The sequence below is a fragment of the Hipposideros armiger genome, unplaced genomic scaffold (genome assembly GCF_001890085.2).
Source record: "Hipposideros armiger isolate ML-2016 unplaced genomic scaffold, ASM189008v1 scaffold_698, whole genome shotgun sequence".
In the NCBI taxonomy this organism is placed as follows: Eukaryota; Metazoa; Chordata; class Mammalia; order Chiroptera; family Hipposideridae; genus Hipposideros; species Hipposideros armiger.
This window is the reverse complement of record NW_017732048.1, coordinates 442,604-467,425: the sequence shown is the minus strand read 5'-3', so window position 1 is coordinate 467,425 and position 24,822 is coordinate 442,604. Positions and strand designations below refer to the sequence as shown.

At 40.0% G+C, this 24,822-nt stretch overlaps 1 long non-coding RNA gene across 1 annotated transcript in view; it reads right to left on the bottom strand.

The window, feature by feature from the left end:
* Nucleotides 1–3,177: 3,177 nt before the first annotated feature.
* LOC109373275 (uncharacterized) overlaps nucleotides 3,178–24,822 on the bottom strand; it is a 36,260-nt gene continuing 14,615 nt past the window's right edge. The window contains exons 2-3 of the long non-coding RNA XR_002122194.1: nucleotides 4,470–4,549; nucleotides 3,178–3,260 (exon numbers count right to left, since the gene is read on the bottom strand). This is a non-coding gene — a long non-coding RNA (uncharacterized LOC109373275). The remainder of the gene's footprint in view (nucleotides 3,261–4,469; nucleotides 4,550–24,822) is intronic.

Sequence of the window (24,822 nt, the reverse complement as noted above, 5' to 3'; positions counted from 1 at the left end):
TGGTGGCAGGATGGCTCAGATGATGAGAGCATGTGCTCCTAACAACAAGGTTTCCGGTTTGACTCCCACATGGGATGATGGGCTATGCCCACCTGCAACTAAGATTGAACATGGCACTTTGAGCTGAGCTGCTGAGAGCTGCTGATGGGCAGTGGGATGGTGACTGGACTTGTTGCTGAACTAGCTGTGCCCTCCACAACTAAGACTGAAGGACAACAACTTGGCTGTTCCCTTCCCCAATTCCCCAACACTGTTCCCCTTCCCTAATCCCCCAATAATATCTTAAATAAACAAAATTGAACTGCTTTAAAAAAAATGACTTTTCAGTAGATGCATCAATTTATGTATTTTCTTTAAGATGTAGTTGTGAAAACAGAATGCACAAATGGCTTAAGTAAAATATGGAAGGATAAAACAGGTACAAGAAAATGAAGAGATTCAGAAGCTGATGACTTGTCTTTTATGTACATATTATAAACATCGTATATAAACGGGTCTCTGTTTTCCAAGGTGCCTTTATGATATTTCAAAAGTTTTTCTAACTAGGCTTTATGCCCATCTCTTATTTAGAGGTTCAAATAAAATAAAGGAAATGGGTTCCCTTTGTAGACTGCGAAGCACTATGAAAATGGTGGCCGAGCAGCTCTGGAAACAATGCTAACCATAACGTTGAGGCGAACTGATGCGCACTCGTGTCTGTCTGGTCAGGGACACTGATGGTTCTGATCATGCAGCTATGGCCTTTCCCCTAGCCAAGTCGTCTCCCTCCACAACCTCTCTCCGTCGTTCCCCGGATCTTTTCCCCACGGTTAACCCAACCTCTCCCACCTTCCAGCGCTTCCCTCCATGCTTTTTCCTGTAACTGCGTCTTGGCTGACTCCTGAAGGAAGCACTTCACCTCTCTCCACTGAAGGCTGCTCCTCCTACCTGCTGCCGGGTGAAGGGGGTGTCAGGTGCTCCTCACCACTCTATCCTAAGGCCGATCACGCAACCCTGTGAAAGCACTGCTCTCTCAGGGTCTTGCCATCCAGGCAGGGAATGAGTTTCCCTTTCTTATCACCGCCATCGACGGACCTTCGGGTCACTTCCGCTGTTGACTGCTCATGGACCCGGCTTGCTGCCTTCTTCCCTGCCCTGCATCTTTCTATCATGTTGGGTCACTGCGACCTTCCCTTCCCTCCTTCTCATTTCCGTGGCCTGATCATCTTTACTCACCTTTACTTCCACTCCATTTTCATACTTTGGAATGCGCCATTGCCTAGAACGGCACACCATGAAAATCAAATTCTAACATCCCACTGTTAGACCATTCCAGCTATTCCACTCAGCTATACCCAGTCACTGTGCCTATTCATGGGCTAAAAGACCTCCTGTACCTTACTGTCTCCATGCCCATCACTCATGCCTTCATTTTCTATCTAGGGTAGATTTTCATAGTCTATAATGTCAACCACCTTTTAGCCACTATCCTCCAATCCCTTACTCCATTGTTTACTGTAGCATTTTGCTGTCAAAACCCCCGCCCAAGATTAGCCTATCTGTTAACGTTCTTGTAATTCATCAGCAAAGATACCACACTTATTTAGGTTTTTACCACTGTAATATTATGGTCTCCTACTTCTTCGATTGGTACCTCAATATTGCCCTGAGAAAATTCTAGGTTTCCCTAATAATTTTTCTTAGGTATTCTATTGTGGCTAGTCTCACTTTTCTTAATTTTTCTGAAATTTCTGAAACTACAAGCTCACGACGTAACTAGCACATACACCATAAATATTTTTTTAATACATAAAGGTCAAATAAATACAGGTTTCCTTGGTTTCAGTCAAAGTAGCCTAAAATGTTCTTTATGATTGTAAAGACGTCTGCTCTCTCCAAATTTATTTATAAATTCAATGCATTCCCAATCAAAATCTTGGTACGTTTGTGTGTGTGTGTGTGTGTGTGTGTGTGTGTGTGTGTGTGTGTGTGTAAATGGAAAAGTAGATTTTATTTTGTGTTGAGTCAATTGGATATTCACATGCAAAAATTATTATCTGGAGCTGTACCTCACATCACACATACAAAATCAATACCAGGCGGATTAAAGGTATAAAGGTGGAGAGTACACAATCAAGCTTTTCAGAGGAAAACACCATTACCGTATGTCCCTAAAATAGAAAAAGACTTCCTAAATGTGAGAACCACTAAGACACCATTAAGAGCGTGAAAGGCAAACCATAGCATGGAGGGAATCTTCACAATGCATATGTCCAACACAGGACTCATATCTAAGATGTAAAAAGAATGTCTTCAAATAAGTAAGAAAAAAAGACAGTCAAATTAGAAAATGGTTACATCGTGAACTGAAATTTCACAAAAGAAGATTTCCAAATGTTTGATAAACATATGGAAAGAAGCTGAACTTCATTAGCAACCAGTGAAATGTAGATTAAACCCACAATGAGATATCACTACACACCAACCAGGATGGATACAATTAAAAAGATGGAAGATGCCAAATATAGGCCAGGATCTGGAACTTATATATCGCTAGCGAGTGGGTAAATGGGAAAAGCCAATTTGGAAAACCACTGCGATAGTATCTGCTAAAGCTGAACACTTGCATACCCTCTGACACTAATTCCACTCCATAATATCCCCCCAAAAGCCATGTGCTAGAATGTTCATAGATGCGATATTTGTAATAATTCAAAATGGGAACTCCTGAAATAGTGCAGCATGTTCACACCATAGAATACAATAAGGAAGGGCTGGTAGACTTTTTCGGTAAAGAGCCAGATGGCAAATACTTCAGGTTTAAAGGCCATTTAATCTATTGCAGCTGCTGAATTCTACCATGGTAGCATGGAAGCTTTATTGTGTTCCAATAAAGCTTTATTTATACAAATAGGCAGCTGGCTAGTGGATCACAATTTGCTGGTCCCCGCTATACATCAGTGCACAAATAAAATTTTGATATATTTACACACTGCAGCGATAAGAATAAATGACATACAACTATAGGTAGCAAAATGGGTGAATCTCACAAACTATAGAGTGAAAGAAGCCATGTGAAGTAGTACATATTCTTTGATTCCATTCATATATAGTGTAAAGGTGGGTAAAACTAACTTACGATGTTAGAAGCGCAGAAGGTCATTTGCCCTGGAGGGGAGGTGAGGAGAGGAACATGAGGAGAGCTTGGCTGTACGGTAACGCTCTACTTCTTGAGATTGGTACTGTTACCCAGGGGTGTTCAGTTTAGATAACTTCAGTACCTGGATGGATGAGAGATGTACACTTTTATGTATGTATATTATACTTCAGTTAAAGAATCCTCTGCTGTGTACTGTGGGGAATACTGGATTTTGTTTTGTTTTGTTTTGTTTTTTAAAGTGCTTTGAATGTTTGCCCTTGAATTGCTGCCTTGTTTGGTTTACTGAAAGCATATAATTGTCCAACATGGGGAAGCTCCTGTTTGCTGAACACTTTTGACACCAGCGAAAGTCCAGTACTTGGAGAGAATTAAATTCTACCTCTTTCAGTAAATAGTCTAGACGTTATGTCATTACACTTTGGACAAAGGGCACATTTCTATGAGGGTTGCACGTTGAGATATTTGACAGGATTGCCATAGTCTACCTTGAGGTGTTTGACTCTAGACTCCACACTGGTACCACTGTTAGATGGGGCCATTTGTAGAAAGATAGGGCCTCGTTTTCAAAAACAATAGGCCATGCACTGTAGACTAATTTTATTTCCTGGTTGCTAATTTCACTCAATAAACCATAGAGTTATGGCACCAAACTTATGAAACTTACTAGGAAAATGATGAATTTTGCTGCTGTTTGGAGCATGGGTTGGAAGGAGCTAAAGAGGAGACAGTTTAGGAGGCCATTGTGGGAACCCAGATGAGAGGTGATGGTTACCGGAACTCAGGTGATACGGAGGGAACTGAAAGAAGGCCATGCAAGCTATGTTTTGGGGATGGAGTTCACCGAATTTGCTGAAAGATTAGATGTGGGGGTAATGGTAACAGAGGCATCAGTGACAGCTTCTAGGTTCCTGACTTAAGGACTTGGGTGGGTGACAGCTTCATTTTCTGTGACGGGAACGATTTACGGGTAAGACAAATCTTGGGGAAAATTAAAAACTCCATTTGGACACATTAATTTTGAAAGTTTTGCGAGAGAGTCAAGCACAGATGTGAAATAGATGACTGAATATGCCTGCTCAGAACTAAGATAATTGATATAAATGCTGGAGACATAAATTTGGGAATCACAAGCATTACAATGCCATTTAAATCCATGGTTACTGTTGCTATCTGGGGAATGAGAAAGAGGGGGTGGGAGGCAGATGCCTGAGTTTCGGTAGCAGCTGGAATTCTAGAAAAGGAGAAGAAAGCAGCAAAAACTATTGAAAAACAGGTACAGGGTGGTCCGAGCACAAATGGGACCATGTTGCTAAATTGCTGCCATTCTTACCTTCGGCGTCTGGGGTCTTCCCTCTTTTCTCATTGCCAGCTTCGAAGAGTGTAAATTCTCCTTGGCATCTGTGCTTGTGCCTGTCAAAGAACAGATGGAAATTTAATGGGAAGCATTCCAGGACGGCAAGCAGTTCAGCCTTAGAGTGCAAGCCACTTCTTTCCAAAGTTTGTATCTCTAATAAGGTGAGATATAGACACACCTTGGTCACATTACCCCCCAAAGGGCCACAGAATAATAATAATCATAATAACTGCTATCATGTATAAAGTGCTCAATGTGTGCCAGGCACCAGTCTAAGTGCTTTCAATGTAGTAGCTTATTTGATGCTCACGACACTTGTGAGTGTGACACTATTACCCCCATTTACAGAGAAGGAAACTGAGTCAGGTCCACAGTGTCAGGGGAATCCCTAAATGGATCCCTGACAAATATTAGTAAATTGTATGTGTGCGTGCGCACTCGTGTGCACCATTAAAAAGAGAATAACTCCACAGGAAGTTTGTACATGCAACAGTATTTACTAATCACATTCTAAATCTGGGAGACAAGTTTTAGGGGTGGATATCCTGTGTTCACATTATATACACTGGCTTAATGCATTTCCTTCTTTTCACCTGAGTGAAAGCAGCCCAACTGAAGTACAGAAGGTTCCATGAGTGAGAGGGGCAAGGACGGTAATGGGGAGAGGCCTGGACAGAGCATCACGTAGGGCTCTCGTGTAATGCATGTGGAGCAGATAATTGTAGGAGGTATTCAGTGGTTTCAGTTAGAAATGTGTGAGTCAGATTGTTGACTTTTGCAATTACTGCTGTAAGGTACAAATATATGCTAATGTCTCACCTAGTTTTATTAATATACCTGCACAATGGCATGTCCATAAAAGATCTTCAACACAAAAAGAATAAGAGGAAAAGAGGAAAAAGAAAATTGATCTAAATTACTTTAATCACAACTTGTTAAACTTCTCCCAGAAAGGTAAAATATGGTAGTTCTGTTGAGAAAATGAAGTAATTGCTTCAAACCACTAACCAATCATTTAGTGACCATTTCAGTGTACGGGTATTACATTCATACTTTATCCCTGGAAGAAGTTTTGGTCACGAAGAGACTCCATTTAGTACAAAGTATACTCATTAGTATAATAGAGATGGAATTCCAAAGAATTACAATGCAAAGTGGAAATTAATTTGGCAACCTATATTACGGCATTAAGTATTATAATAAGAAATTTACTTACTCACGGTTAGAGAATATTCAATTAACCTTTTAAGTTTATATATTCATTGTAGGTGGCAGAGTAAAAACTTCACAGACAGAGAATCCATTTGATCTAAAGTATATATTATGCATAAACTCTGATGAATACCAGATTTTGCCTTTTGATGTAAACAGCCAGATGTTACCCTTATGGAGTTATCAAAAATTATTAAAATATGTCTATGGCCCATTTCATCAAATACATATATTCCTGATTTTAAAAAGACATGAGTTGAGACAAGAAAAAGGGGCAAGACATGAAGTTAAAACAAATTGAAAAAAAAAAAAAGATGCTATGCATCCCAAATGTTTCAAATGCTCCAATACATCAGAAATTCTTTACAGGTAAAACTAAGGAATGAGCATAGAAACAATGGGTAGCCAATAGTAGAGTGCTATTGGAATACTGGCAGTTTTATTTAACCCAGACTTCTAGAAGCAAATGTGATTTAACTATTTTATGGAAATGATGGTACAATTACCGATGATGATAGTGTTTAATGGTTTCTATGTGCTGAAAATGCACATCATTAAAAGGCCTCTGCCTTCCAGAAAAGAAAGCTTTCAGAAATGAACACCTAGGGCTATGTTCTTTCTTAACGGGCACCCTGAAGTGCCATCAGCGTAATGGGAATCTTGCAGAAGCATTAAGGAAAACATGCCCCCTTTGGGAGTCATTTCCAGTTTGGATCCATGGTAATATAGCATCTGGTATCTTCATGCAGAGGCTGGTGATAAATGACATGTTAAACAGTCATCCTCGTGAGATGAGGACTGAGTCCTTCGAGTTTTTGACGAGGTTAAAATCGAAAGCAAGCAACTATATAAACCAATAAACAGAGAGCTTAAGGCTAAGATAGTCATTGTATTTAAATCTCAGATTTTCAGTGGTACATGACAATGTAATGCAGAGAATGACCATAGGGACAAAAAAAAAAAAGTTTTGCATTCTTTTTCTGTAACAGCAAAGCATACATCTTTGACAATCACATAAATACTATTCATCTTCTCCTTTGGCCAACCAATATTAAAGTTGTATAATCAAGGTGCTAATTATTTCTTGCACTGCAGAAGTCAGTCAATGAACTGAAGAGTGTCTGCAGGAAATAGGGAAAAACATCTGAGTTCAGTTATCTGGGTTTCTGGATTTAGCTGCTTCTAAACTGTGCGTGTGTGTGTGCGTGTGCGTGCGTGTGTGTGTGTGTGTGTGTGTGTGTGTGTGTGTGTGTGATGGTTACATCTGTTCATCAGAATGACAGCTATGATGAATTTATGAATAAATGGTAAATTTTTTTTCTCTTGGCATATTTCCATGAGAACTGTCCTTGGAGTCAGTTTATGGAGCCATTAATTTGCATTGTGAAGCACATATTCACATAGTCCCCAAGTCAGATCAGTGATATCTAAACGCTCTTAGTCTGTCTCTTTTATCTTGATATATTTTATACATTACTGCATACCCATTAATCTCCAGGGTCTCAGTTCCTCTGCTATTAGGTTCTCTGGTGGTTTTTAGCAAAAGTTCTCCATGGATACGTGGCCACCATCTAACGTGTCAGGATATGACAGCAGTGATATGACAAAGGCAATTATTTTATGAATAACAGGGCTGTAAGGCTCACAGGTGGTGTACTTTTTAAAGAATTTCCTACTATCCTTATAATACCATCTACTGTCTCAAGGGCACAGTGATTTGCCTTGTTAGATGGAACAGAGGGTTTGAAGTTATACGGATGTCCTTGTGGAAGTAAGCATTCTTCTCAATATATCCTTGAGGGCGTGGTAGACACCGTTCCTTCTCATTGTGCTTCTGAGAAATAAGACTGAGAAATCTGGCTTCAAAAATGTCACAGTAACAAGATGAAGTGGTTTGACATTTAATCAGCAATCTATTACATTCTGTATAATCATCAGCAATAAAATGGTGATGGATTCTTTGAAAATGATGGTTCAGGTGCTCTAAGAATACCTCCAGAAGCTTCAAGTGCTTAATGCATCTGTCTGCTCCAATTGTCTCAGAAATAAGCCCGGAACCATGACAGAGAGAACAGAAGTGCACTTGCCTTCACTTGTGCAGTGGAAAATGATTTAAAAAAAAATAACAACTTTCCTTTATTGAGCACATCTCATTCTGGAGACTTTATACTATACGGCCTTTCAAATATTTCCAACATATATTTATGTTAGAATTATTATCTCTGTTTTCCAAATGAAATAACTGAGCTTTAGCTATAAATGGGTAAGCAGAGACGTCTTCTGTCTGGCTCTAAAGTCAAAGTGCTTTCTACTACACGATGCTGTTTTTCAAATCTCACTGAAGACTGAACCTCAACGGATGGACTAGATTCAATTACAGTGAACTGGGCTCGAGAACAGACAGTTGCTATGGGTGTCTTCCAATGGAGTGAGTCAGTCACATGGGCCTAATAAAAGGATGATGGTGATTCAAAATCCCTCTGGTAGCAATGAGGTAGCTAGGACATGTAAAGAAGCCACTGGTAATTTGAATGCTGAATTTGAATGTTATGCATTTCATAAAAGTGAAAAGTTTTACTAACTCCAATTCTTATTTAATACTAAATATGGAAACTACAACCAAAAAGAAGTTGGTATCCACAAAATACCTGCCAGGCAGTTGAGTTAGTCGTCTGTTACCACATCGGGGATAAAAATTAAGAATAAAAATCTCAATTAAAACTGAATGAGCCTATCTGCCTGGGCCTAAATGGATAAGTCTGCTGAACCATTCGACCCTAGTAAGCATTAAACTTATGATTACTAGTTTTAGGAATAAATTAAATTTCTTTAATGTTTTCAATATATTAAGGCTGCAGTGGTTTAGAAATATTTATTCATGCTTTTCTCACAGCAGATGAGAAAAACCTCAAGTGCATATAGATGATATTTACAGTCTTTCCCGAGTCCTTTATGAAATGCGCCTAACTTCAGTGCTTTCGTTACTACAAGCAAACTGCTCATTGATACCACTTGTCCTACAAATGGTATCTCAGTTAATCTCTGGTAAATGCAAAACAATGAAAATCTATTACCTTCTATCCCTTCTTGCTTTTCTTATATTTTTAATCTGGGATATTAATGTCTCATTCTCATTAACAACTCTACCACACATAGCCCTTGCTGATTTGACATCGAGCAAAACATTTATTTTTTACTCTAACGCTAAATAACATTGAAACTAAGTCTCTAATAGTTACACATGGGAAAAGAGGTCCTCAACTTCACAATGCTCCATTCATTATTTTAACCACGACTAGTGAGGGGCATTATTGTTTTCTAACTAAAGGGACATCCCATTGAGTCTTAATCCATATCAAAACCAGAAAAAGTCACCCAGACATTCATTTATCAACACACACATACTGACCGTCTACTCTGTGCCGAGTACTGCTTTTCTTATTAGGGATGAGACGGCTTGAACACAAAAGCCCCACTCTCATGGAGCTTGGGTTCTAGGGAAGAGATCGATAACAAACAAATGTATAGTGCCCGTTGGTGACAAGTGTCAGAAAGGGAAACAAAGCTGTGTCAGAGATCGAGAGTGACAATGGGATAGGGGCTTTCAGATCAGATGACCAGGAAAGCTTTATTTTGAGGAGGTGGCACAAGACAAGAACCTGAATTGTGAGGCAACGATATAGGTGAGTATCAGGACAGAGCGTTTCCCAGGCTCGGGGACGGACAAGTTTAGAAGTCCTAGGGCAAGAATGAGTTTGGCCTCTTCACGTGCAGCTGGAGTTGGGTAAGTGAAGAGGAGAATGGTAGGAGACTTTATCAGAGCGGTGAGCACCAGTTAGTCATGTTGGGCCTTCTTGGTTGTGGAAAGAATTTCGGATTTCTTTTGCAGTCTGATAGGAACCACTGGGAAAAAGAGAGATGTAAAAAGAGGACTTCCTGGGGCAGCAGGTTAGCTCAGTTGGTTAGAGCGCAGCACATAGAGTACAGGGCTCATAAGGTTGTCGGTTCGATCCCCACATGGGCCACTGAGCTGCGCCCTCCACAACTAGATTGAAACAACTACTTGACTTGGAGCTGATGGGTCCTGGAAAAACACACTGTTCCCCAATAAAGTTAAAAAAGAAAAAAGAGTACAGTAATACCTTGATTTGCAAGCATAATTCATTTCGGAAACCCCTCCCTCCCTCCTCCCTTCCTCCCTCCCTTCTTTCCTTCCTTCCACATTTGAGTGTTTTAAAGCATGTCTGCTTGCTGATAGAATTATGCAGTTGTGAGGAAAATTTAAGTGCTATAGAAGCAGATGAACATAATGGCGAGAGCAAAGTCCTGGAGTAGATGAGAGTGAGGCTGAGGACACAGGTGGGAGGTGAGGTAGGCTGGCCTCAGGCTGGAGCAGAGACAGGGCATTCCCTGGAAATAGAAGAAAGGCACCAAGGTAGCTCAGTAGGTTGGCGGTGAGGAGGGGTCATGTGGATAACTTTTATGATTACTTTTGCTTTCCACTGAAGTGCATCGTGGTGAGAAGTTGAAGGGATGATGGATGTATGAAGAGTGAAGGGAAGTGTATTAGATTCCTAGGGCTGCTGTAACCAAGTACCACAAACTGAGTGGCTTAAAACAGCAGAAATTTATTGCCTCCGAGTTCTGGAGGCTGAGGGGTCTGAGATTGAGGTGTCAGCAAGGCCATGCTCCCTCTGAAAATGGCGAGGGAGGTCTTCCTTTCCTCTTCCTAGCTTCTGGTGGTTTGCTAGCAATCCTTGGGGTTCCTTGGCTTATCCACTTTCACTCCATCCTCTGTCATCACATGGCGTCTTTCCTCTATGTGTCTCTCTCCCCTTTGTATAAGGACATCAGTCACATCATGGTGGCTAGGGGCTCACCCTACTCCAGTATGATCTCATCTTAACTAATCAGATTTGCAACATTTCCAAACAAGGTCATATTCTGAGGTACTGAGGGTCAGGACTTCAACATATCTTTCTGAGGGTGGATACAATTCAACCCATAGCAGAACAAATATTAAATAGTTAGGTTGGAGAGGAGAGTGATTCATAAGGTAAGGTTGCCTGATGCTCCAAGTGTGCACTTAAGGTTTGCATTCACAAAGTTTAAAAGTTCTTTTTCAGCTTGGTCGCCTCAGACCATGTTATGACAGATGCAGGTATGTTTTTGTCTTTTGCTTCTGTTTTTTTATTGGTTGATTTAGTTTTTATTTTAAAATAATCTTGATAACTCTGCTTTCCTGCCATAAGACAAAGAAGATCACCTTTCCAAGGGGAAGCAGTGCCTAGCCAAAGAGCATATATTTCTTTCTAAATGTTTTTTGCTACTAGTGCAAAAGAATAAAACACAAAGAAGCTATATAACATTTCAAATTTTCATATTCTTACAAACATGAAGAGAAGCTTTGATTGCGTAATACAAATAACACCTTTGCTGCTATTAAATCAGCTGTAGAGTAAATCCTTTTTAAACCAGATAGGTGGTTTCTATTTCACAACTATTCCAGCTTCTAAACAAAAAGAAAGATCCCCATATTAACCTCACTAAAATAGCTTTCCTTTATGGTGAGATGTTTAAAGGCAACACCTGTAAAAACATCCTTCTTTGACCTGTTTCTGAGGGTGCAGGGAGAGAATAGTCCTGTGCTTATTTTCTTGAGAACCAGCCTGCTCATTTCTAATTCAGGAGAGCTACGATGGTCCGGGTCGGGAGAGAGAAGAATACTAATCCAACAGTAACCTTCTTTACAGGTAGAGGGGTTGGGAATAGCTTGCCCTTGGTTACCGAGTTACCCAGCCACGGATGCAGGATTTGAACCCAGTTCTAGGTCATCCCAACTTCTGTGTCCTTCCTGCTTCACCCGCTGACAGTACATGCGCTTCCCTGGGCCACACGGTTCCTCTCTGTGCTTTTATGAATTATAATAATCTATGTATAGGTCTATCGTCTCTACCAACTAGGGTCTAATTAAGGGCAAGGCCTCTATGATGCTTACTTCTGAAACATTCATACTGTGTGTAGCAGGGTTAGGCTCAGACTAACAGGTGACAGAATTCGACTTCTCTTCCTCTCTCCCAGTTGATGTACCTCGGCTTAAGGAACCTTATGTATACATCTACTCCTTCGATCCACAGATATTTACCGCGTGCCTACGACATGTCAGATAGTGTACTGAATGCTTCACAATGATCTCTTCGCTTTGCCACAACTGCCAAGACCCTTCCTCTCGTGAAAAGAGTTTAGGCAAGGTCAGTGATTGAAATTCAGATATATACAAACATGGGAGGTGTGGTGGTTACTTTTATGTGTCAACTTGACTGGGCCATGGGATATGGGCCTATCTGGTTAACTGTTATTTCCTGGGTGCGTCTGGGAGGGTGTTTCTGGAAGAGATGAGCATTTAAATCAATGGACTGAGTGAAGCAGATGGGTCTCCTCAGTGTGGGTGGGTATCATCTGGTCCTTTGAGGGTCTAAATAGAATAAAAAGGAAGAGGAGGGGAGAATTTCTTCTTTCTCTGCCTGAGTCTAGAGCTGGAGTATCAGTCAGTCTTCTGCCCGCAGACTGGAACTTACCTCGTAGGCTTTCCTGGGTTTTCAGCTTCCCCAGGGCAGATCGTGAGACCTCTGAGCCTCCGTAATTGTGAGCCAAGTCCTTACAATAAATCTCTTGAGATAGATATACTATTAGTCCTGCTTCTTCTCTGTAGAGTAGCAAATAATACAGGAGAGTAGAGGTGAAAAAAAACAAACAAAGGAAGTTTGTGGGGCTTTAAGGAGAGAACCCAGCGAGGGAGAGCGTATGGGCTGGTGCGCTGTCTCAGCCAAGCTCCTGAGCAGTAGCTGGCAGACATGGCTCCTGGTGCCATCGGCAGCTGCCATACAAACCTGTCATCACCTAACTGCCCTGAGTTTGTGTGAGTCTTAAAGAACAGTTTGGGATAAGCAAAATGCTCCTCTCTGTCACAAAACCGTCTCATCTGACTTTTCCACCAATTCTGGGGACCTGAGGGCCAGAAGACAGCAGAGAAGGAAGACTGTGGGAGGGAACGGCGGGGCATTCAGAAGTCTCACATGCCATCTCGGGACCGTGGGACCCACACTATAGTCCCCTGTTCTAACAGGTGCCTGTGTGCCTCTGCCGTGTCAGGGGGTCTCCCAACCTTGGCTGTCCTCCCGAGGCTCCCCAAAGGGCCCGGGTTCAGATGCCATGATGCTGCTTTTTGAGAACTCCACACGTCCTGAGTGGGCTCCGGCCTGAGGACCAACCAGGCCGTTCTGCGAGGGGACCTGAAGACAGTCACCTGCCCTACACACCTTTGTGTCCCAGTACCTGGCCTTCGACCTGATATGTTATAGACACTCAGAATATACCCACTTGAGGACAGAATGAATGTTTAACATCAATGAAGGATGAATGTAGTGAAAATAAATTAAAATAAATTTTAAAAAAAGAAAAAAACGCAGTGGGGACCCTCTAAGGCAGCCTAACACCGAGAGAAAGGAGTCCTTATCCCCATCTCCATCCCCCAGTGGGACCAGGGTTACGAGGGATCATCAAGTCTGAGCGGCCGCTCGGGAGAGGGATGGGAAGTGGCCAGATCACTAAACATCAGATGACAGGTGAGGACAACAGTGACAGCAGCTGGGGTGAACGCTCAGAGCTACAAGGCGAATGCAAAGAGGAAGGGTCAGACGAGGCGGGAGCCTCGAGGTGACACAGGAGGACACTCCAGAGCAAATCTTAAACAGCCAGAGGGTGTAGGCTCGGTGGAGCTCACGTAACTAACACACTGACCTTCCAAGGCCAGGCCCTGTTCTAAGTACCACAGAAATGTTAACTTGTTTAATCCTCACCAAAGCCGGGGAAGGAGGTGCTGTTACTTCCTCATCAACAGATGAGGAGACAGAGGCATAGCAGGATTAAGTGAGTTGCACAAGGTCCCATGGCTAGTAGGTAGTAAGGTCAAATTCAAAGCCGAGCTTCTGGTTCTTGCGCTGTTAGCTTTGGAGTCATGTTGCCTGAGAAGTATGAATCTCTGGTCAGCAGATTCATGGAGCCATTTGATAAATATCTATTAAACTCTGGGCTAACCACTCTTCTTAATGATGGGAATAAAGCATTGAACAGATCCATGAGATTCTTGCTTACATAAAAGTGAGGACAAAAATTGGCGGAAAACAGTAACAAATAAGCAACAAAATATTAGAGCTGTGCCATCTAATAGGAGAGCCACTAGCAACACATGGCCAATGTGACTGGAAAACTGATTTTAACATTAAATTAAAATTAATTTATATTTACATTTTAAAACTGATACTCAATTCAGTTATTGGGGAAAATTTAAGTATCTTGGAACAACTTGGGTATGTCAATCTATTTTTTAAACTGTAGTTTTATAAGATCTGTATATAGATCAACCATTTCAGATGAGAAGTTAGTGTTTATATTGTGATATATTCTCAGTGTAAAATACACTCCAGATTTCAAAGACTTAGTAAGAAATAAAGTATGTAAATATCTCATTAATAATTTTTATATGGCTTATGTGTCAAAATGATAATTTTTGGATATACTGGGTTAAATAACAGATTATTAAAATTAATTTCACCTGTTTCTTTTGACTTTTTTTAAAGATGACTACTAGAAACTTTAAAATTACGTTCATGATTTGTATTGTATTTTTCTTAGAGAGTAGTAAGTGGCATGAAGAAAATAAAAGACAGTGATGGGTGATATAATGGAGGGTGCTGAATAGCTAATTTATTTTTTAATTTTAATTTTATGGTATTGTGGCAGGCACACTTAACATGAGATCTGCCTCCTCCTGTTTTTTAAGCGCACAGATTTTTAAGCACACAATACAGTATTGTCAACTGTGTTGTACAGCAGAGCTCCAGGATTTATTCATCTTGCATAACTGAAACTTTATACTCATCGATTAGCAAAGAAAGGCGTTCCCTGACCAGGAATTGAACCCAGGCCACAGCAGTGAGAGTGCTGAAACCTAACCACTAGACCACCAGGTTGCTAATTTAGATTGCGATATTGGGCTGAGATTAAAGGGATTTATTCAGATGAAGGAATTCCTGGGGAAAGATGTACTATAGGAGGGAATGATGAATGCAGGGAGCCTGAGGCAGTAATCAGGACCACCTGTGAGGGAAAGCCAGCAGGCCAGCCTTGGAGGGAAGCAGGCAAAGGGGCTGTGACAGGAGACAACAGATGGGAAGGCAGGGGCCAGATTACATAGGGCCTTGTAGGCTAGAACAAAGAGCTGTGAATCCTCTTTTAAATGTGATGGGAAGTCACTGGCAGGTCTCTGAATGGAGTAGTGTCATGATGTGACACATAGAGAAGGGACATTGCAATGCAGTAGGAGTTGCAGCAGTGCCAGCACAGGCTGGACAGCAATGAGGGTGCAGCCTAGTTCTGGAGGTTCTCTTGCAGAGTAAAGGGGCTGGGGGGGGGCCAGTAAAGGGGGACTGACATCTTGAAGTCGCCTGGGAGACCACTGTCTGAGTTACCTCAGTAGCACATCCTCCGTTGTGGCCACAGGTTAGTGGGGTGCTAGCATATTTGGGTTTCATGAAAATCTGGCATGTATTATTTATTCAATGGATGGTTACTGCATTAAAAATACTGATGGTAACACTGTGTCTTCCGAGAAGACCAGGCAGATTCTCATGTCCACGTTATCCCACTTTTCTTTCATCCTCTTCGGGGACATTTTAGCAGTGTCTTCCTCAATGTCATCAACCTTAAACCTTGGTGTGGGAATCCTGTGAATGGTCACAGTGGACCGAGGAGGTTGACGGGCAGGGACTGAATTCTCCCAGCTCTGGGCTTGTGGTGGATTTTCCTGAGAGCATGTGTGGTTACAGTAGGGCGTGAGAGCAAGTCATATGCTGTGAATCAGGGTACAGGGGATGATGCGGATGCGAGCTGACTGGGAACCACCGTAGGCTTTCCATTGCATGGGGACTAGCACATCTGCTTTGCCTCAGTAGGAGGCAGCGTGGTGCTCCCGGGAAAGAAAGCTGCCCTAGAGACCACACGAGCTGGCCTTGGTCAGTCTCCACAGTGTGATGTTGGGCAAACCACTAGCTTTCCTGGGTCTCAGGTGCTGTTGTGGATTGACTAGTTTTCTGTCTCCTCAAAACTATTTGATGCATTTTGCCCGCGTTGGTTGAGTGTGTGAATCCAAGACTCAGTGAGTATTACAGTGTCTAATTTTCTTCATCACTTTCTCCTTTGGACTATTGGCTTGCCACATAAACCGTGTCTGTCCGAAGTCTATTAGTTCTGGATGATTTACATCTTATTTGAACAAGATCTTTCCAATCCAACAGCAGAAATTAATCGCCAAAATTTCATAATTGCTGAAAAGTGGATTTAATGTTATGTCCTCACAGTAGGTACCAGGCTACGAGCACTGTAAACAGTCTTTGGTATGCAACCAAAATATTTACTTAGGATCAAGAAGGGTAAACGGATATTCCAGAGTCTAATTACCAGTAAGCTGGGAAGGGGTCACCCAATCAAACCACAACTTTATAAATCATACAGGCTAGTTAACTGTTGCAATTAAAGGTAGAAGGACAATGAATTTATTGGTGTGTTTGGTATACATTTATTTTTTTCTCACTGGTACTGCCTTCAAGTCAGATGACGATTTGAGAAATCAGATATTTTTTAAGCTTGTTAAAGTTTTAGAATCTAGTGTAGAGAAAGCGCCCCAAGGCTGTGTCAACTCTGATTTGGTATTGTACCCTGTCTAGGCTCTCACGAAGGGCTGTAAAAAATTTATGTGTAAAAATGGAATGTTATGTGTTTCATAGCCAAGGCTTGTCAGCTGAATTCTACAAAGAAGTGGCTTTAGCTACTTTCAACAGAAAATTAAAGAAGACTATATAAAGTGAAACTCCACCTAGGATCATTATGCTCTTTAGTTCAGAGTGCTATTTAGGGCAACCGCCAAAAGAATCATGTCCAAATCCTACCATGAAATTAAATCAGAATTGAGAACCCCCAGAACCTCAAAATTCTGGCTCTAATAGGTAAAAATGTAGAAAGAACTCTCTTTTAGAGAAATCTTTAGGATCTGTCTAGACCAGGGGTCTGCAAACTGCGGCTCGCAAGCCACATGCACCTCTTTGGGTACGTACATGTGGCTCTGAAGTAAAACTGAAAATGAAAATAAAACTGTCATAGTTTCACTTATAAAATTTTTAAAGGATATTATTCACATAATGGTTATTTCATTTGCTTTACAGCTCTCGAATAATTTTTAAATTGTTGTGAGGAACAGGATTGGCTCTTCCATCTCAAAAGCAGGCCGACCCCTGATCTAGAAAGATTAAAGTGACTAGAAAAAGGAAAATAAGATTTTCCATGTTCAAAATCCATCTTTTTTAAAAATAAAAATATTTGAAAAACTATATATTATTCCTTTTTTCCAACAAATATGTACTGAGCACTTATCACATGCCTGGAATTTTGCAAGATATTGGGCCCAGTTCTACGTGTTAGATATGCTGCAAGGCGTATAGCAGCCAATATACTGGGTTGTCGGAAAAGTCATGACGCATTTTTGCAACAAAAAACATAGAAAAAAATATGTCATGACTTTTCCGACAACCCCATAAATGGACCACATACATCTATGAGATTATATTAACTAATTGAGTGTCTATAACAGTGCCTACGGAATGCCCAGCATTTTCAAACAACTGTAGTAGGCTCAAGAATATATAAAATGTAGTGTGCTTTCATGCAGGCGACCTCTTGTCTAGCTGGGGAAGCAGGCTACATTTATATGAAAAATGATAGACTAATCCAAGAGAACAAACATATAAGCAAACGTGATAATACGGTACATTTCATAGTTCTCATATTTGGATGGCATTCAAAACTATTTTGTGATGGTGCTTGGTAGAAAGAGCTTCAGGAAATAAATAAATGGTGAGCTCTTGCTTGAAAGAAGTGGAGAGTGCAGGTGATAGGTAGAATATGGAAGGACATTCGTGGGTTTACTTTTTGGTAGGTGGCAAAGAGATGGATGGCTTTGAGGGACCCGGAGGAGGATGAATTCCTAGAACACAGCCATTCTATGGAAATTTACTAACAATCAACTTCTGCAGAGGAGGATCAAGTTTCTTTCTGTGTTTAAATGAGGACGTGGTGGCATAAAAACTTCAAACATATTTGCCAATTTTGCAAAGGTGATGGAGCCCTTGGGCACTGTCATGGTGGACCAAGGGCTATTCTCATGTGGCGGATTCTAAAAAAAAAGACTAAAAAATTATTTTTTGCTCTCTTTTTATGCTGATAAAGCATTCAGTATTTGCTTTCAGGTAAATAATTGCTATATTTATTCTTTTACTCTCAAAATATTTTCTCCAGTTATTTCCTTGTTCCTTCTTGTTAGCTATCTTCAAATTTATTACAGCAGCACGATCTGACTTTGAAGACCCTTAAAGCCATGATGAAAAATGATAGTGGATTTTATCCTTCCTGAGGGGAACATTCTGGTGGCTCTTCCTGCTGTCATAATAAAGGCAGCATTTCTCATATTATATAGGGTTGTTACTTAAAAACATCAGTAAGGGACCTAAGTCACACACATTACAATGCTAAGCATCCCAGAGTGAGTGCAACAAATTCTGTCTTCCAGGAGTGTACAACTTAGAACCAGCACTGAAACCGTTCAGATGACCATTAGCTCATCTCGATATTATTGTATAATTTCAACTGTTATACATTAGCAGCAAAAAAAATCAGTATTTTACAAGATGGTGTCCAGAACTATACACTGTGTCCTAGTCTCAACACACTTCATTGAAAGCTGACATCAGAACCACTCAACACATTTCGTCAAGTGATTACATTTAAAGCCCATTTTGAATTTTTCTTTCATGAAATATCTATATCTACAACTTTTCTTTGCCAGATGCATCAGCTTACATTTTTCTATCCTGATCTCACTTTATCTTCATCTGTAATCCTATCTTTTTTAAGTATATTTTTATAATGTTTTGATCCTTGTTGAAATACAACCTCTAATCAAGAATCATGAAAAGGCCTTATTAGTAGATTACCCAAGAATGTGTGCATTACATGGAAAGCGCACTTAAATTTTTTTTTTGAAGAAAAAAAATGTAGCCCTCACTTTAAGAATCTGCTTTACTGCTCTTTGAACCAAGATGCTAGCACTCTCAAATATTCACTGAAGTTAAAAAAACTGGTGATAGTTTCTAAAACTGCAGTCCAATGTCTCTGAGGAAACCTTCTATAGTTATTCAGCAATATTATTACAAAGCTGAAAATGACAAGATCGGGAATGATAGTCAGAGCTGTGTTTCGCATTTGCTGTATACACGAGAATAAGGGCGATATGTATAGAAGTGTATACACATATATGTTAATGTATGTGTAAATATCCATATGTTATATACATACATATACATCATCAGCCTTCTTACAAGAAAAGTGAGAAAAGCAAGAAGAGAGTGAGGAGAAAGAAAGGAAAAAAAGAATAAAAAAATAGGAGGGTTGAAGGTGCAGCAGTGACAGCTTTTAGAAACGGCAATAGGAGACTGAGACGTTGTAGTATTTGCAGGGTAGATAGCCAGTGACAAAGAGAAGACAGAAGGGCTCTCAGCATTTGGAAATGGAGATGGGTATGAAAGAACTGTCTGCACTTCCCCTGTTCTTGAAGTCACCATCCTAGGAAGAGGAAGCAGACCCACAAGAAGACAAACAAACCAAAAACACAGCCCACTAGGACCACAGCAGTCTTGAGACCCAGCTCTCAGCCATCTTAAACCTCAGGGGAGATATGATCCATGACCTGTTTCTTATCAATGTGCTTGCCTGCTGAAGGCACAAGCAGAAATACAAGATTGGAAGAAAAAAAAAAAAGCAAAGCAAGGAGGAATTGAAAAAGTGTTGAAGGAAGAACTGTAAATAGAAGAATGCTAGTGTGTACTATTTCCACGTGGGCATCCTTTAGCAGAGCACGTGACATATGCTAGACCCTCCTGCCTTATGGAAGCATCTGGGCAATTAGCAGAATGGCTGCATATCAATACCTATTACCAAGCCATGCTGAAATGAAAAGTAAAAGTGAACTTCGATTTATCTACTTTGGAGATTGCTTATTACGTATTCATCAATAAAATATGATAATTTTGTTTACTTGCAATACTTTACTCTCCCTGCATCATTTTGCTCCTTCTTTGGTAACCTTGTAATGGATAAAACTTAAACCTCTGCTTTGAGTTCCATCAATTTTCTTCAGCCTCCTTTCACTTCTACTTGGTAAATATGGTTTATTATTGCATCACCATCTCTTTTCTCACTCCCACTCCTATTTCTCAGATTCTGCCAGTTGCACTTTCACTGCGGAGCTGTCAGGACTGTTACATTCAGTTTTGTCACCATAAGCAAGTCTCCTAGGTGTTTTATGTATAGGTTGATTCTGAAAACTGAATATCCACAGTGTTTACATTATCATGAATATGTATATATTTTTCATTGCTTACTGAAGTAGTGTTATAAACCTTAAAAGAGAAAAATAAAAAGATTTATAGACGGAAAAGAAAAGGAAAATCTTGACTGATGATCAGTGTGATATTAGTTCAATTACCTTGTGTAAATATTAAAACTCAGAAAGAGCAGTCATTAAAATTCTTCACAGACCCCATGTCATTCAGCTAAAACTTTTGAAAAGATCTATACCCGTCACTCATCCACATTACAGCACCACAGTTTTATAGCGATGACTTTCAGAAATCTCAGGAAGAAGGGAATTTTGAAATGGCCATTTTACTTATTTTAAAAAGCAGAATATTTTGGTACCTAACTGCATTTATTTTCTGGAAAATAGATTTAGTGCTTCTAATTGAGATAAAAGACGCCGTAGGTTCTGAAAACTGCACAGAATAACCTGCAGTACATCAATGTGGCTTTTCCAGACAATGGATTTCTGAACACTGCTTCAGGCTGGAAGCTCTGGTTAGTCACTGAGCCTGCCTCCAGACAGTCATCAATGAAGAGGAGGAAGAGTTGCTGAGGGTAAGCAGAAGAGAGGCGGGCTTTCCTCCCGCGCCCTGGGCTCCAGGCTCCACTAAGACAAAGCCTTTGGTAACTGAATAGATTCATTATCTTTGCAAAATTATTGCGCCTTTGCTTTTTGTTTACAGGAAGTAAACTAGTGCATGCAGAAAGACTTCTCTTTCTCCCTTATTTTTTATCTTTTAATTGGTTGGAATTAAGGTACCCTAAAATGCTCAGGTTACCTGCGGTCACTCGTATAGCCATGTCTGAGGAAAGCCAATCACAAGGCCCTGCCAACCTGGCCACAGCTAATTGGATCATGGGTGGGGACCAACACCCACACAAGTGGAATCTTGGGTACAAGCAAGATAAATTGCTAACTTATCAAAAAAAGTGTGTTTGTTTTTTTGAGGTGGGGATAGATATTGGGAAGCTCATAGAATTTATAGGAAATTGAAGAAACTGTTCCTTGAAAACAGGAGTGTAGGGGCAGAAGGGAACACTGCCAGGAGGACATCTCAGGCACAGGCTACTTAAGATACCACTGTGCAGGCTACTGGGCTCTTGGCCACACGGTTACCATTGAAAATCACCTCCAACTGGCCCTGGAAATTTATGTCACTTCCTCCTGATATGAATATCAGGTGGAAGCACCCGGTTTTCTGAGCCTAGGTCATGGGCCCCTAATTTAAATCAAGGAACTAGGGGAAGAAATTTCTGGCTTGCTGTGGCTGCTTCTAAAGACACACACAATGGAAACGCTAAACAAACAGGAAGGAGGTTGGATTCAGGCAGCCAAAATTGGCAAAATCCCCTTACAATACTTGCCCTAAGGGCTGCCCATAAAGTGGTCTGGAAGGAACTCTCTGCCCAACAGGAATAACAATTACAATGGAAAACAATTAGACCTTCTCTCTTAAAAGGTTGAAATATGACTCACGCAGAGAGAGTCAGTAGTTTATTTGGGGTTCTTCCAGCTGTAAAGCACAAAATGAGGAGGCAATCAGCAAAAAAAAACACAAGACAGGAGAAGGTGTGCCTAAGCAGGGGTCAAGAAATAGGGCTGTAGAGAGAAGTTAGTGCCAGCAGAGACAGGATTCACTTTTATCAACATGAGTACAAAACTAAGAAAAGGGAGTATTGGAAGTCTTACACTGAGGAAAACCAAGATAATCTAGTTTCTAGAGCTATTTGTCTCATGAATGACCTTCCCATTCATGATCATTCATAACACATGGATATTCCTATATCCCTTCTTTTCTGTGTCTTCTTAACATAATCTCATTTTAATTAGGTAAAAAGCTGAACTTTTCTAACAAATGGATTGAAAAATAGAGTAGCTTACTAAAGATGGACATTTATACCTTGCTTTTGTACCAGTCCTGGGCAGGCAGGTGGGCTTTACTCTACAGAGTGGAGACATCTCTGCTAACTTTCACATGAGACTTCCAGGCTTGTTCTAGAAATTTCAATTTCAGTCAGGAATAAGGAAAGGGAAGAATGACTTTCATAAAAGCATTTTTTTTTTAAGGATCTAGAAGTTCCCTAATTAATTCTACTCACAACCCAGTGGTGAGAACATTTTAATTATATTAATTCTTCCTATCCATGAGCATGGTAGGTGTTTCCATTTATTTGCATCTTCTTTTATTTCTTTCTTCAAGAAAGAAATAAAAAGTGTCTTATAATTTTCTGAGTACAGGTCTTTTACTTCTTTGGTTAAATTTATTCCTAAGTATTTTATAGTTCTTGAAGCAATTGTTAATGGAACTGTTTTCTTAATTTCTACTTCTGATAGTTTATTATTGGTATATACAAATACCACTGATTTCTGAATATTGATTTTGTATCCTGCTACTTTACTGAATTTGTCTATCAGTTCCAATAGATTTTTGATGGAGTCTTTGGGGTTCTCTCTATATAGTATCATGTCATCTGCATATAATGACAATTTTACTTCCTCCTTACCGATTTGGATGCCTTTTATTTCTTTTTCTTGTCTGATTGCTGTAGCTAGAACTTCCAGAACTATGCTGAATAGAAGTGGTGAAAGTGGGCAGCCTTGTCTTGTTCCTAATCTTAAGGGGAATGGTTTTAACGTTTCCCCATTGAGTATGATGTTAGCTGTGGGTTTATCGTATATGGCCTTCATTACATTGAGATATGATCCCTCTATTCCCACTTTGCTAAGAGTTTTTATCATAAATGCCTGCTGGATTTTGTCAAATGCTTTTTCTGCATCTATTGATATGATCATATGATTTTTATTTTTCATTTTGTTGATGTGGTTTATCACATTAATTGATTTGCGGATGTTGAACCAACCTTGCGTACTAGAGATGAAACTCACTTGATCTTGGTGTATAATCTTCTTAATATAGTGCTGAATTCTGTTTGCTAATATTTTGTTGAGGATTTTTGCATCTATGTTCATCAGGGATGTCAGCCTGTAGTTTTCCTTTTTTGTACTGTCTTTGTCTGATTTTGGAATCAGTGTGATAGTGGCTTCATAGAAAGAGTTTGGGAGCCTTCCCTCCTTCTGGGTTTTTTGGAATAGTTTGAGAAGAATAGGTGATAATTCTTTTTTGAATGTTTGGTAAAATTCACTTGTGAAACCATCTGGTTCAGGGCTTTTGTTTGCTGGGAACTTGTTGATTACTGATTCAGTTTCCTTGGTAATAATCCGTCTACTCAGATTTTTCGTTTCTTCTTGAGTTAGCTTTGGAAGGTTGTATGCTTCTAGAAAATTATCCATTTCTTCGAGATTGTCAAATTTGTTGGCATATAGTTGCTTATAGTAATTTCTTAAAATTTTTTGTATTTCTGTGGTGTCTGTTGTCACTTCACCTCTTTCATTCCAGATTTTACTAATTTGAGTCCTCTCTCTCTCTCTTTTTTTTTTTTTTATGAGTCTGGCTTTTTCAATTTTGTTTATCTTCTCAAAAAACCATGAGCATGCCTACTTTTATTGCAAAGCTATATCTGATGCATGAACACCTTTAAGGAGAAAGCCAAAAGAGTTATTTTATAGATAGACAAATGTAGATATCATCCTGATGTAAAAAGATGAATACACGATAGTATTCTTATGATCATGCTATCCCATTTTCCAGGTCCTGCCTGAATGGTTCAATCTATAGAACGTATTTTTAATAAAAAATTATTTGGTGCCTGGCCCTGATATCCTTTTCAGGGCCTATGCGCCCATTCTCCACTTACAAGAATATCAACTGTTGAAGGCTCACAGCTCTACCTCACTGGGGATCACTCTGACTTGTAAGGAACTGTCTTGCTCAAGTTCATGTTCCATTCTCTTCTCCCCACCACAAGCCTGCCTATACAGCCAACGACATGGGACAACTCAGAGCTCAGCTGATGGGTGGAGGCGTCACTGCAACCACATTGTGAGTCAGCTTTTCCCTTTTGTCAGCCTGTATTTCTCACTTACTAACAAATATCTCTCCTGAGAATACTCTCCCAGTAAAACTTTTGCATGCAAATCTCTGTATCAGGGTCAATTTTCAAGGAACTCAAACTGAGACATGAAGTGATATGGAAGAGATTTTATGAATATTTGATTACTAACGAGTGAACTATATGATATTTTCAATTTGACAGAATAATTTGGTTATACCTTTTAGATATAATTTAAATCTTGCTTTAGGCTAGAATTCCCTTCAAAGTCAAATATTAAGAAGAGACTGTGAGAGGTCATCTGATTTCATTGTTACAAATTTCAAAAGCTTTGTCATCATAAATAGAAGCGTGTTACTCCAGGTATACTAGCAGGGATTCTTGGAAAAAATGTAGAATTCTTCATCCAACACTATGAAAAATAGTATTGCAAATGGGAGATATGCTAGGTATAAATCAACAAAGAGAAGTGTCTGTGTTTCATTAAGTATGCAGGAAAAAACCCAGAAAATGTTCCGAATGCTGCTGAATTGTCAAACAATAATAAAGGATCAAAAAATGGAGGGGGGGAAGAATCACTTGGGAGAAACATTCTTTGGTCATTTATTCCACAATGTATTTATGAAAATCAGCATTATTA